This window comes from Perognathus longimembris, chromosome 2 (genome assembly GCF_023159225.1).
Source record: "Perognathus longimembris pacificus isolate PPM17 chromosome 2, ASM2315922v1, whole genome shotgun sequence".
Classification (NCBI taxonomy): domain Eukaryota; kingdom Metazoa; phylum Chordata; class Mammalia; order Rodentia; family Heteromyidae; genus Perognathus; species Perognathus longimembris.
The window spans coordinates 2,940,480-2,955,084 of NC_063162.1; positions in this window are offsets into that span (position 1 = coordinate 2,940,480).

The window sequence follows — 14,605 nt, forward strand, 5'->3', positions numbered from 1 at the left end:
CGGGCCCGACGCTGAATGCGCTATTCAAATTTAGCTAAACTTAATTAAGATAACGACAGGAACTTTGAAAGAACAGCGTAAAACAGAATTATTAGATCTGAGAAATGGAGCTGAAGAACAAAAGGGGATAGATGATAAGAAATGATCGATCTCAGGAAGGACTTAGAAGAGAAAAAAGAAAAAATAAATCAGAAATAAAGACTTAATTGGGGGAAATCATGTACCAAATGTGGCATGGGTAGCTCAGCAAGGGAAATGGAAAAAAATGTGAAGAAAACCTAATAGAAATGGAAAAAGAGATTTAAAAATGGTCTCTGAAAGGAAATGATAAATACCGGAGCTTGACAAAAGAGATCCAAAGTACACTAGGCTGGAGTCTCCCAGGATAAAATCAAACCCGAGAACAAGACCCAAATGTAAATTACAATAATAGAATGAGTTTATGTGTTGAAAGGGACCCTGTACAGATGAGCACATTGCCTCTGGATGGAAAACCTCACAGACGTCTGAGAGAAGATGTCAAGCTTCGAAGATACGGCACACATGCTTAGAGAACCCTGGAAAAATGTCCAACTGGTTCACGAGGGACAGACAGCAAGTCTGATACCCATCTTCTCCAAAAGCATTTTATGCAACAACAAAACAAAACCCCCAGACGATAACTCACTATGTAAAAGATTATCAAGAAAAGAAAATGTGATCGAAGGCTTTCTCATCCAGTCCAGCACTCCTTCCAATGCATAGGTCACATGTAAATGTCAAGGAACATTCCGGAAACAGGAGACACATTCCTGGGTGTGCTTCCTGGGGAATCTGACCTTAGAATCAACTTGAGACAATTATACCATGGTTGGAAGAGCACCCAGGGACAGCCGGATACGTGGTGTGACTGTAGAACTAGTAAGAAAAGAAGGGAGGGCGGGGGACCGGTGTTGGGATCCCTGTGTCTCGATGAGGTAGAAGGATGGAGCAGGTGAGGGGCAGTGAGTAAGAACGGCCGGGGACCCCGTCAGTGCTCACTGTGCCAGCGGGGCTTCTGCGCCTTGGAGATTTAGGAGAACAGGGCGTAGGGGCGGGAAAGGGGCAAAGCGCCCAGCTCCGGTCTGTCTCCCTTACTCTGCATCCTGAGCGAGGCATGAGCCAGGCGCTAGCTTTGATGTGTACGCATTGCCCGCTTGTTTTCTAATCTACATCAAGGCCAAGTTCTCTTGGCTTGAGGTGGACCATCAATCTAGTGAAAGGGGAAACTATTGAAAGGCTGTTGTACAAAACATTAGTAAGAAAAACACTAGAAGAAAAACCGAAGCCTTCCTCGATAACGGGACGAATGAGAATCGCAAAGACAGGAGCCCCCGAGGGAAGACTTAGCGTGCACACATATGACCTGTGCCTGCGTGTGTGGGGCTATACCATGGCATGAAAGCGTGAGAAGGAGCTATGGGGACACCGTCTCGTAGCAATGAAGGTACAAGAATTGAGTCCTCCAAGCAGGACAATGTATTGGCTAGGCTAACAAAGCCAATCACACCTTGAATACCTAGTGCAGTAATGGGGAAGGACACACAGGGGCTGGTAAAGACAAACACTAGTGGAAAGAAAACAGAGGCTTCCCATTTTACAACAGACAAGGTGGGACTCAACCCAGTACGTCTAAAACAAGGCAAGTTTAGAACGCTCAAAGAGGTATAAGTGAGCTATACGTTAGTGTCTGCTCTAGACTACACCAAAGCAACCCTTAGATAATAAAGCACAGGAGAAGGAGGAAGAACAAACACGCATGCTCACGTAAGAGAAACAGACAGACAGACAGACAGGCTGGAATGGGAGACACAGAGGGACACTGGAGCAGGAGAGACATCCGAGAGGCGATGAAACAGTCAAGGCAGACACACATCCTCGAGTGGGAGAGAAGCAGCCGAGAGGCACAGTGGAACAGGAGGGCCGGGATTGGAAGCAAAGGAGACCGTGTTTAGAAGAACTTCACATTCTGCGCCCCTGGGACAGCAAGCACACCCATCTCCCTTCCAAGTGGACATTTATAACAATTGACCTGGGCAGACGCAGAGAAGAAGGGCAGGTATGTACAGTTATCACGCTCAATGGGCGTTAGGGAAACTAGATCCAGGTAACTTTGAGGGATGGCGGGGCTGGGAGAGACAGGCCATGACACCGGTCGAGATGCACGCAAGTCACAAATTGACAAGTTGAATTTGTGCAACGACTTAAAGATAAACAATGCATTTAATTTAAAATATCAAAATAAATAAAAAACATGAAGATCACACAAATGACCTGATGCTAGGCCATAAATAAACTCTCAACAAATTCCAGTATAAGCAACAGACTAAATGCACTCAAGCTTGGGATTCATTAAAAAGAAAATAAAACCAGGTATTTCTATCTGGAGAAACAAACCCACATAACAAAAACCCTCTTAGAACAAAGAGGAGATGGAATTACAGGGTTTCTAAAATTAAGAGGAAAGCGTAGTGCATTAGAATCCATAGGCTATAGCTAGAACGAAGCTCAGAAGAAAAATGTTCTACTGTCATGCACCTGTATCACCAGCAGTGGAAATCGATGTACTACACGTGGAGCTAAACATTTAGGGAAGAGGCCGGTGAATGCAAAATAAATGAAAAATGTGTGCTGCTCTGCACAGGAGCGAGCAGAAGGGGTGCGTCTGAGCGCGTGGGGGTCCCCGATGACCCCTAGGGGTGATCTTTCTCTCCATTTCCACCACTCATATCAGCATTTTCTGGTTGCTACGCTTTCTCTATGTAATTGTGGAACATGCAGAATTTTGTAACATACGAAAAGTCCTGTGTATTTCAGCCGAAGGCTTACAATGTAAAGCATATTGGTCCAAAGTTCCACATGGCACCATCTTCAAGAACCGAGGACGAATGCGTGCGTAGCCTGCCAGAATTTCCCAGGCTTTTCGTGCACCTTGGCTACTTTACTGGTCTTTCCTAAGAACTCTTTCGTCTCTCTTGTTCAAATCTTTCAGTGTGGATAGATTCTATACTTTCCCAATTACTCTTTTGTGGTGTGAAAATCACATGTAGGTGGTAGAAAGAGACAGCGCACCCGCTTCAGGAGAGTCACGCTGGAACCAGCTCCTGGCTTGGCCTTGCCGGCAGCCAGAACGAGCTCACCCTGCAGAACCCAGCCGCTCGCTCCCCCCCCCCCCACCCAGGCAAAGGCCCCGCTGACCACGATGGTCTCCCTGCCATGGCTGCCCCTGTGGACGAAGCCATGCACTTCCGCCTGGTCTCTGGCGCGGGGGGAGGGTGCCACGCTGCCCATCTTCTGTTGTCCTTGCAGCTTTCGTCCCTGGAGTGGGGTTGGACCCCTGTCAGGCGGGGAGCTGTTTGGGCTTATTTCGGACACTATGTGTTCCTCTACTATAAGCCTTCCATGTTATTTGTTCTTCTGTCATGAGACACTTGGATATTTCACCCAGTTACACACACACACACACACACACACACACACACACACACACACACACACACACACCATGTGCCTGTTGCTCCTTGTCTGATGTGGTTGAGTTTTTCTGAAAGTAGAATAGCCAGGTGTTGCTTATATTACTTGGAGCTGGATTTATCAAACCATGCTAAGTGACTATTCATTTACCTTGGAGGGAGGCGTTCTGATTTCTGTCCTGTGGAACCCCCCCGTCCCCTCCCCCGTCCCCTGGGGTCCCGAAATGGTCAGACTTCTTAGGATAAAAGTCGTTTTTGATTCTCTGAGGTTTGGCTGGCCTTTCTGAAACCCTGCCTCAGACGGTGCACGGGTGATTGTTAGCAGTGGTTACTGTTACATGTTTGGGTACTATGGTTACTGTTACTCTTAGTTTTTTCTTACTGTGAAAGGCATATGCTATAGAACTGTGGGTCTCTGCTTTGACAAGATTCATTAAGTGCTATTTCTTGAGATTTTTCCTTTGGTGGTGCTAGAATTTGAAGTCGCAGCCTCGTGCCTCGTGTTTGCTCAGTTGAGCTTGTTTGCTAGGCTGGTGCTCTACCACTCGAGTCCTGCCTGCAGCTCTGCTTCTTAGTGATTATTTTGGAGATACGTCTCACAGGCTTTTCTGCCCTGGTTGGCTTCAAACCTCCTTCTCTTGAGCAGCTAGGATGTTGGCACAATTTCACTCGGGAGTCTTAGTTACATTTTTCTAAGGTCCTGAATATGTAGTGTCTTTACTTTGTGTTTCTTCTTTTCTGGAGGTGCATTCTGAGATCCAAATGCTCGCCTGAGCCCACGGGTGTTCACGCGGAGCCACCTCTTTAGTAGGCATTTTGAATTTTGGTTTTTATTTCCTCTTGCATTCATAAGTTATTTAGAGGTTCTGTCCCACATTTCTGCAGAGGCTGACGTTTTGGGGGCCAGCTCCAATTGTTCACTTCGTGCTGTGTGGAGGTGACCTCAGAAAACATGGTCTCTGTGCTTTGTCTATTTGTGGGATCGCTCGAGTTTTCTTGGTGCACTGGAACATGGGCATGTGTTCAAATGAATACCTCACATTGTTTGAAGAACCCACAGAATCTCCATTTGTATGAACAAAGCTCTCTATCTCCCTTCCCATCAAGCTCAAGTTGCTATTCTCCTCTTCTGTTCTTCATTCACTCCTCATTTCATGTTGGAAAAATTTAAAAGGACTTTAAAATCTCTCCCCATGGCTGTGAACAAGGTTGGTCCACTTGGCTTGTTTTTTTTTTTTTGGCCAGTCCTGGGCCTTGGACTCCGGGCCTGAGCACTGTCCCTGGCTTCTTTCCGCTCAAGGCTAGCACTCCGCCACTTGAGCCACAGCGCCGCTTCTGGCCGTTTTCTGTATATGTGGTGCTGGGGAATCGAACCTAGGGCCTCGTGTATCCGAGGCAGGCACTCTTGCCACTAGGCTATATCCCCAGCCCCTTGGCTTGTTTTTTGAAGAAAAAAAAAATGCATTCTGCTTTCTGTTAAGTGTGTGTGTGTGTGTGTGTGTGTGTGTGTGTGTGTGATATGTATAAACACAAAGTAAACAAACTAAATATTCAAGAAGTTATAAAAATGTAGCTAATATAAATATACTGCATAATATTATCCTTCTGTCTTATATGCGATTTTGTGTTGGTGCTGAGGCTTGAGTTCAGAACCTTATCCTCTCACCTGGCTTTTTACTCAAGGCGGGTACACTATTATTTTGAGCCATTCCTCTGCTTCTGAGTTTGGGCTTATTAGTTAGACATGAGACTCGCCCTGCCTCTTCTGCTCAGGTTGGCTTCACGCGACCATCTTCAGAACTCAGCCACTCGAGTACCTAGGATTACAGGCTTGATTCCCGGGCACCCACCTGTTTTGTGTACTTTGTGTTACTTGGTGTTATTGTGTCTTGGCATCCTTGGTGTTATTTTGCTGGTAGCCAAGGACTTTCATGGAAATCACAATTTCTTGCTTTAAATTTCCCTTGTGTCTTAATATATTTGTCTAACATCAAGTTATCACTTTGTCAAATGTGAGAGGCACACTTTTATATCTACAGACCTGTTAAATTATCATATCAATTAATATTTTCTTCACAATTTCCCATAATTCTGACATTTTCTCATTCCTTCATTCATTTAAATATTGTCCAAGTTTACTGGTCCGGAAAACCAACTGTATTCTTTCTGATGGAATATCCAGCCTACAAAATACAACTCAGCATCTTACTTTAAGAACTTTTTTACTTACCTTGCGTTTACTTGCTCGACTAGCTTCATCCTTTTGCAGTTTATTCTGTATAGCACATGATAACAACCTATGTTGGTTTTCATTTCACATAGGGCATTTTCCTGGCACTATTTATTCAATACAGCTATTTGTATACAGTTCCTTTCCTGGGGCTTATGATTCCCTCCTTAAGTAGAAAAGTCATTGTTTATACTTAAGTTCTTTTTTTCTTATTAGTTGTGAGGCTTGAACTCAGGGCCTGGACACCGTCTGGGAGCTTTTGTTTTCAAGGCTAGTGCTCTACCACTTTGAGCCACAGGTCCACTCCGATGTTCTGGTGGTCCATTGGAGATACCAGTTTCAAGAATTTGCCTGTCTTAGATGGCTTAAACCATGACCCTCAGCTCTCAGCTTCCTCAGTAGCCAAGATTACAGGCATCAGCTCCCCGAGCCCAGAGGTAAGCAACAGAAATCCCGACAGTGAAGGTTCCCCCAGTGGTCTCTTTGCTGTTCTTGTTATTTCTTTTTGTTCTCAATGTTAGAATGGCTCCGTCTCGGTTCTGTAACGAGGAGAGCTGTGACTGTGTCCACGGGTGCTGTGATCAAGTCCACAGGTGCCGTGACAGGACTCCGTGGGGACTGTGACTGTTCACACTGGCCACTGAGATTAATGAAGAAAGTGTTCCTCTTCCCGGTGTCCACGCCTCCCTTTACCACTGTCACATATTTCTGTAAAGCACGTGAACGTCCTTCAGGAAATATTTGTGGTTTTCCCTTTGCAAACTTTGTACAATCTTGATTTAGGTTTGCCCTTGGATTGTGTATTCTTATTTGTTCTTAGGAAAGTAATTTTCTCCCATTTTGCCTGCTAATAAGTCAGACTCCCTCCCTCCACCCTCCCCTCATCCCACTATATTTAACTCACTCTGGCTGCTTTATACTCCTATTCGTTCTCAGACTTTCTACATATGAGCTTAAGTTGCCTGCAAAGAATGACTTTTTTTCCTTGAGGATAGTTCAATTGCCAACACTTCTTTTCGAACTGAGTCTGGAAAACCTTTCAGGTAGAATGAAGCCAACATTCGGGCCTAGCTCCAGTTCCGCCCCGTGGAAGGGTGGCGGTGAGACCATCGCTTGCTTCGCACAAGGAAGCAGAGATCATGCGCTGATTGCAGGGACATCAAAATGTTGGGGTCATGTGATTCTTGAGAGAGGCCAGATGAACATTCGTGGCGCAATGACTTGAAGGCATTTTTCCTCCTCCAAGCACCAACTCCTCTCGTGTTTGGTGGATCAACTAAAGATGGACATCAACTCCTAGAAGGCAGCTTTTGCTCCGGTCCTGCTGACAAAAGGAACCCCATTTCCAGGGGTAGCCTCTGGTCTCATCCAAATTCAAATTCTCTAACGGCTCCAAGCCTAATGGTTTTCAGGAAACAACAAGAGGAGTTGTCCCCGTCTGCGGGCGGGAATGCACCTGAGCCCGGCTGAGTCTCGGCCTTTGCCGGGTTTGATGCTTGGGGCTGAAAGGAGTGGCTGGCACGCGCAGCCCACACCCTGCCTGCCAGGGCCACCGCCGTGGAGGTGAGGAAGCTCGAGCCCCCCCCCCCCCCCCCGCCCCCTGGGCACCGGCCCTCCCCAGCCCCGCAGCCACTTCAGCCAGCAGGAGGATTCTCCGGCACGTGTTAGATTGCTTTCTCTTCTTAGTGCGATTTTTCAGCCACTCAACACATTTGTTCCTGAGTAATTAGACAGCAGTCCATGTTTGTAAAGGAAATATCTCCAGGAAAACCCTCTGGAGAGGCGTCTCGCGTGTGGCCGTTCCGTGATGAAGCGGGGAGAGGCCATCAAGGCCTCATGCATCCACCTCCTGCCGCCGGTGCAATCTCGCCTGGCACCACCCTGTCCGTGGGTGAGTGGGGCGTTCTGCTTAAAAATGAGGACGGCACTCCCCGGCTCCTTTGTGGAGCCCATAAAGCTAGCCACGATAAAAAGAGACAATGCATAATGTTCATGATAGTGCTGTGTGGGGAGTTTGTTTAAGACGTGGGCCCTAAATGGTTTTTAATCCCAGGATGCTCTGATCGTGAAGGTGTGGGGCGACCCATCCGTCCGTTAGAGCATCACTGCAAATACAAGCAGAATGAAAAATGGGTAAAGCGGATCTGGTTACTGATTCTGTTTATTCCATGAGGATTTGGGAAAAGAAAATCAGCAATGGGTCTGTGTGGGGCTTGTTCTTGAAAGATTATCTTTTATGTAGGTAAGCCAGAAGGTTAAAGAAGTAACTAGAATTTAAATACTGCAATAGAGTGGGCTTTAGAAATTATCCTATGGTAGGACTTCACTGTTTCCTATCAGGATAAATTTCTTTAAGAAAACAACGACGAACAAAACCACTTTCAGAACCTTACTTGGGTAAAGAACCCTTAAGTCATAAAAGCTGTAAAACCTTGCTAGGGCTTATCTGTAAAATATCATTTTGATTTGGGGTCCAGAGAAATGGTTTAGATCTCAAATTATAATAAATCTCCTGAACTCCAGTAGTGATTTCTGTCTGCTTATGTCCGTGATGGATGGTACAAAGCCACAATTGAAGAATTGGGGGAGAAGGGGGAGAGAGGCGCTGGACTTTATTTTGGCACCTTGCCGAGCTCAGTGTTACCACAATTATTGGTTTTCTGAAATATGTTCCTATGTATTATTCTGATCAGATCACTTGCATTGCACAATTCTCTGGTGAGTAGCGGGACAATGGCACAAAATAAATCTCGCTCTGAAATTTAATCTCCGTGTCTGTACACTGCTAAGAAGAGCAGTAACCGTCCTCTGATAAGAGTTGTATATCTTCCTGGACTGAAGTGGGTTTTGTTTTTTAATTATCCCTAATGGGATCTCACCCACAGGCAAATGACCACGTCGCTGATGTGAATGCAATAGACGGGGTGTGGAACTGGAACGACAGCGCGTGCTTGCCGTGTTTTCATGTTCTAATTTGTTGTATATAGAAACATGGCCACCGTCGATTGGCAGGGGGAGGGGGCGGGGGTGGGGGGGGGTCGGCCGAAGCCTTTCCCGCCCAGGGCTGTTCAGGTTCGAGCCTAATTCTCAAAATTGTCCTACAGTGGATGAAGTGGCTGAGCGCACAGCTACACGCGGGTCGAGCGGGTGTAACTCTGCTCCTTTCCCTCCTCAGGGCCCGGGGTCTCCCGTCGAAGGGGGTGGGCAGATTCCTCCGCCTGACCATTCCCCGGAGGAGGCTCGGGCAGGAAGGCACGGGAGGCTTGTGGCTTGCGTGGCTCGCGTGGCTCTCGTGGACGGGTGGCCCTGCCGCCGGCTCGGTGAGCGCGGGGCTCGCGCGTGGCCAAGAGGAGGGGTGTGGACAAGAAGTCCTGTCGCAGCAGGGCCGCTCCCGCCGAAGCCCGGCGGCAGGAGCTCCTAGCACGGGCCCCCCCCCCCACCCCCACAGAATAGCCAGGAAGAGAAAACGCGCCAGCGGCCCCTTCCAACCAGGCCTCCAGCCCCGGCGGCCCCGTGCGGAGGAGGAAGCGGCCCATCTTGAAGTCAGTTTTCGTTTTCCTCTCTTTCTAGAAACCGTATTGTCAGAATGCTGCCAGCCCCCTCCCCCCGCCCCACCCCACCCCGACTGGGCGTGGGCCCCTCTTGGAACAGGCTCACATCCTGGGGCGGGGGGGGGGGGGGGGAATCCAGGAAATGTTTGTTCTTTATTTCAAAATTAGCTTTTTGAAAAAAAAATTATGAAAGACATGCTCATTATTAAAGAAAGCAGAGTACAAAGTGTGTTAGATTCCAAGTTAACCCTGTCCCCACCACCACCAGCCACTACCACGTTCCGGACGGGCTGGGTCCCTGCCGCACACTCTCTCCTCTGTCTCTCCGTCACGCGCACACACACACACACACACACGTGTGTGTGCACAAGGGAAACTTTCACCACACCACCCCATGCCTTGCTTTGGGCCAACGTTTCTCAGACGTTATTTTTTTCGTTCTGTACACAAACTCCACCTGAGGAAAACGAGTCGATCCAACGATCCTTCACAAATAGCAGTGAAAGAAGCTTCCAGCTCCCCATTACGATCAGCAGGAGGAAGGCGAGAGAAGGAAAGCCCGTGTGTTCAGAGTGTCATGAGCCGCTCGGTCCCCAGCCTCAGCCTTCCTCACCTGCGACACCGCGACCAGAGCGCTGCGTGCCCCGGGCTGAGGGAATGGACCGTGCCGACAAGGGTGTTTGGGGGGGACCCCCTCGTACTTCCAGCCTTCCCAGGTGACTTGCATAGATGCCAGTCACATCCAGAAGATGGCTGAATTTCAGTCTCATATAAAATACTTTAAGAGGCACATTTGTTCATTTATGTCCATTTTCATGTATAAAATGATGATTTAAGTTGTATCTATTTTTTAGTTTATGTAGCTCCAGAAATTGTCATGTGTGCTTCTTGTTTATAACATTTTTGAAAGCTTCTTTTGTTTTCTTAGTTGGGTCACGTGTGTGTGTGTGTGTGTGTGTGTGTGTGCGCGCGTGTGTGGAGGTGAGTGTTAAGAAGCGTTGGAGAACACACCTAGTTTGTGTTCCACCTAGCTCCTTTGATGCATTATTCTAGCTTGTCATTATGGTCCTTCCAGTGTTCACTCTTGTGACTTTGACAAAGGGCTTGCGTTCTCGTCATGCCTGACGGCCCCGTTCCAGGCAGCAGTGGCTGACCGGCTTGTGAACGGCAGGACAGCATGTTGCCTTCCGGGTCCTCTTTCCTCTTAGTCTCTGGATTCTTGTGATACTTTTTAAAAATATTGTGGATTGAGGGAAAGACAATACTGACGTTCTGCTTCCTCCATGTAATCATTTTGTTTTGGGCCTTTTCATGGTTGTTACTAAGCAGTCGTACCAAGGTCAGAAGGTGAGGTCATGGGTAGAATGCTTCTTGGGTAGTGTTGCCCCCCTCCACCCCTCCCACCGCCCCCCCGCCCCCACCCACACGGCTGCCGGCCACCAGCCTGTCTCCATGCATGGAGTCCCTGCTTGGCGTCGGTTCTGCCTGTCGGTGCGGTGTGCGCACCCCGCGGGCGAGCCCCCGCTCCTGAGGTCTTCCTGCGTTCCCCCAGACGAGCGGGCTTTGCTTTCCCGAGGAGGCGGCCAGCCAAGCCGCAGGCCCAGCCCCCGAGGGGGATGCTGTCCCAGACGCCCGTCTCACAGGCCCGTGGCTCGTCGGGCCTCATCCCTAGAGCTGCAGAAGTCCCCGCTGAGAGTGGAGGACCTAGACTCCCATGAGGCTTCCCCCCCCACACACACACCCCAACTTGAGAATCCCTGAGACCCGTGTGGCAGAAGCCCACGTGGCCCCTTGGGGCTTCAGGCAGCATGGACGGAACCTCCATCCAGGGCCGGCGCTTGCTTGATGAAATCGTTTCTCGTCCCCCTCCTGGGGTGAAGTGGTCGGGTCTTCCATTCCTGTGGGGGGCTGCCCTTCTATCAGACCTGGGAGAGGCATCATTTCTATATTTTTGTTCCATACGTCCTGTCTTCTTCCTCTCCTCACCTCCACCTTCCTTCTTGGTCCTCCTTGCTTTATTTTCTTCACAGAGGAAAATCTATGTGAACGCTGGTCATCTCGACCTCCTGCTGGAAGCGAAGCTTCCTGGGAACTTGTGGCTTCCCCATGCTGACCTCCAGGGTCTGAGGACAGGGTCTGCCCAGGCAGAAGCCAGTTTTTCAAAAGACCTTAGGACGAATGGATGAGTTAACTGACCGTGCTATATTGGAACTGATTACATTCTAAGTGAGACCGTCGGGTCTTTCTCTCCTATCTGCCAGACTTTCTCTAAACCCCTTCTCGTGTTGAATTTTCCATGGCCTTGTCTTGATCTATTCTCAACACGATGGCTTCACACCCTTCCTGTTTTAATTTCTTTTACTTCTGATATAGTTTTGTTGTGAAGTCTCAACCTTTGATAGTTTTGCTTTCATTTTACCTTGATTTTTTTTTTTTAACGTTCTCTCTTGGGTATCCTATAGTTCTTTTCTAAGTGTCATCTTCCAGTTCTTCTCATTTCTTTTTTTTTTTTTTTTGCCAGTCCTGGGCCTTGGACTCAGGGCCTGAGCACTGTCCCTGGCTTCTTCCCACTCAAGGCTAGCACTCTGCCACTTGAGCCACAGTGCCGCTTCTGGCCGTTTTCTGTATATGTGGTGCTGGGGAATTGAACCTAGGGCCTCGTGTATCCGAGGCAGGCACTCTTGCCACTAGGCTATATCCCCAGCCCCTCTTCTCATTTCTTGAGCACATAAAGAAGCAGGATCGTGATGGCCGCTTAGACGGAGCCTCAGATGTCTGTCCTGTGTGATTCTCGTCCATGATCGTGCCTTCCTCACTAGGTCAAAAGAGCTTTGTTGGAAGCATTGGGTGTCTCTGAAGGGGAGACGTCTCTCAGGCTTGTGAGTCATGTAGGAATACCAGGAGGTAAGCCAAAGAAGGTGGCAACTCTCTCATCTGGGTCACCTGTACCTCCTGCCCCGGCGGCTCAGCGAGGAGTCAGGTTTCTTCACCCGCTGAACAGGACCTGGGCACCTCTCATGGGAAAGCTCAAATCACGGTTGGGCTGTGCTTTCCTTAGTTCCTTGCTCTTGGATCCTCCCCCTTCTGGCAGGTAGCTGTAAGGGTGGCCGAGGCTTCCTTCCCATCGCTTTCTCAGTTCTAGGCTCTTTCTCCAATGGACATTCAAGAGGTGATGAGGCTTGCCAAAGATCCCATCCTCAGCTCTGCTTCCTCCCATTCTTCCTCTTCTTAGGTTACACAAAATTCTCTCATTTGTTGTGGAATACATCTCTGTTCTGGCTTCACAGAGATGCCCCGGTGGTCACAGTTGTGGGCGTGGTCTCTGTTAGAGATGCCCTGGTGCCCATCACAGATGTGGGCGTGGTCTCTGTTAGAGATGCCCTGGTGCCCATCACAGATGTGGGCGTGGTCTCTGTTAGAGATGCCCTGGTGCCCATCACAGATGTGGGCGTGGTCTCTGTTAGAGATGCCCTGGTGCCCATCACAGATGTGGGCGTGGTCTCTGTTCGAGTTGCCGTGGTATCTATCACAGATGTAGGTACCCTTCTCTTACTGTCTTTGACAATGTGATCTTTTCCTGTCTTCCCAGAATCTGAAGCTCATTTTCCATCATTTGTTGTGGATTTCAGAAAGGAATATTATTTTCCGGAGAGAGACTCCTCTTCCATTGAGCCACTTCAGAGAAAGTTGAGAGGAGCTCTGGGCTATGCTGGGTTAGACTCAGCCCTGGCACTCTGCCTGGTTTGCATGTACCTTTCTCTTAGATACACATGTCCCTGAGTGGTTGTGATATGAGTTTGCTAAAATTGGAAAGACGTTAGCGCCAGCATGAGCATGGTGCTTCTAATGATTTGTTTTGAGTAACTTCCTGGTATTTCAGGACTCAGCAAATGCTGATAATTTGTGAGTAACTGCTGGAGGCAAAGCAAAGCATCACTTAATGGGAAGCTACTAGGTGGTGCTTGCCTTACCTCGGCCATCATTCAGTTTAGTGTTCACCACAGCCCTGCTGGCTAGAGAGGGTGATCTCCACTCAGGGCACCAGGAAGCCTGCGGGAGGCCCCATTCCTGCCGGAAACGGGCTCCAGAAGCGAGCGTGGGCCCTGACTCGAGCTCCTCCTCCATCTGGGATGTCTCCATCACCATTTCTGGCCCTTCTTAGCAACACTTGGCTTTGTTCGGGCCTAAGAAAATTAGAGGTTCTTTACAGACGTCTCAGCGAAGAGGGGCCCCCGTGATCTCACCTGTTGTGTAAGGCCACGGGACAGGAAGTGTCGAGACAGCAGAGCAAGCCCAGGGCGGGTCGTCTCCTGTCTGCTGCAGAGTTTCTAACGCTGTGGCGGATGGCGAGGGAAGGAGGAAGAACGTCCAGCCCACGGGAGCCCTCGCGGCCCTCCACACCTCCACGTCTCCCAGGACACATCGCTCATTCTTCAGGATCACACACGACGGGCAAGTGACGAACCTTGCACGGTCCCTGCACCTTCGTGGGGAATGGAGTGCGATGAGATTACCCGCCTCCCAGGGTCATTTGCAAAGCGGTTGGAACGGTGTCCAGAACCTCCATGTTTTAATACATCTTCAGCGGTTGTGATTATCCTGAGACTGATTGCAAACTGTTGTGTCGCCCAACTCTGTAAGTTGCCATGCCAACCCCTGACAAGACGTAAAAGGGTTACTAATCGTTTGTATAAGCTGGGCAAAGTTGTTCACATCAGCCTAGGCTTCAAATACAGTAAGAAGAAGATGAGGCCAGTGGCTAAGTGTACATTGTAGCATGAACCTCACAACGACCTTCTAAAGCCAGTGAGGAAGCAATTACTGTGTTTTCCTTAAAAATATGAAAACTGGGGCTCAGAGAGCTAAAGAGACTTGACAAACTTTTCACACCTACTGAGCAAGAGAGACTAATACTCTGTTCCATTATCCATCCACCCATTCATTTGTCTGTCTGTCCGTCTATCTAGCCATCACCTAACCATCCATTCAGACATTTTCACTCAGAATGTACCAAAGAATGCACGGATCAAGTACTGGAGAAGTAAATGGAAATGAAAATGAATGGAGTTACTGAGTCTTTGCTCAGTAAGCTTTTCTCTATAAGATTATGATGACTTGATTTAATTTTCTTCTCCTAGGGTCATACTTTCCTTTAATTTGTCTTTCCCCTAATTTGTTACCTTGGTCACTGTGGCTATTATTAATTTCCTGAGACAGGATCTTTCTATGTAGCTCAGTCTGGCCTTGAACTCATAATCTTCCTCTCTCTTCTTCTCAGTTACTGCAATTGTGGGTGTGGACCACCTGGCTTGGATATTATTCTTGAACTTATT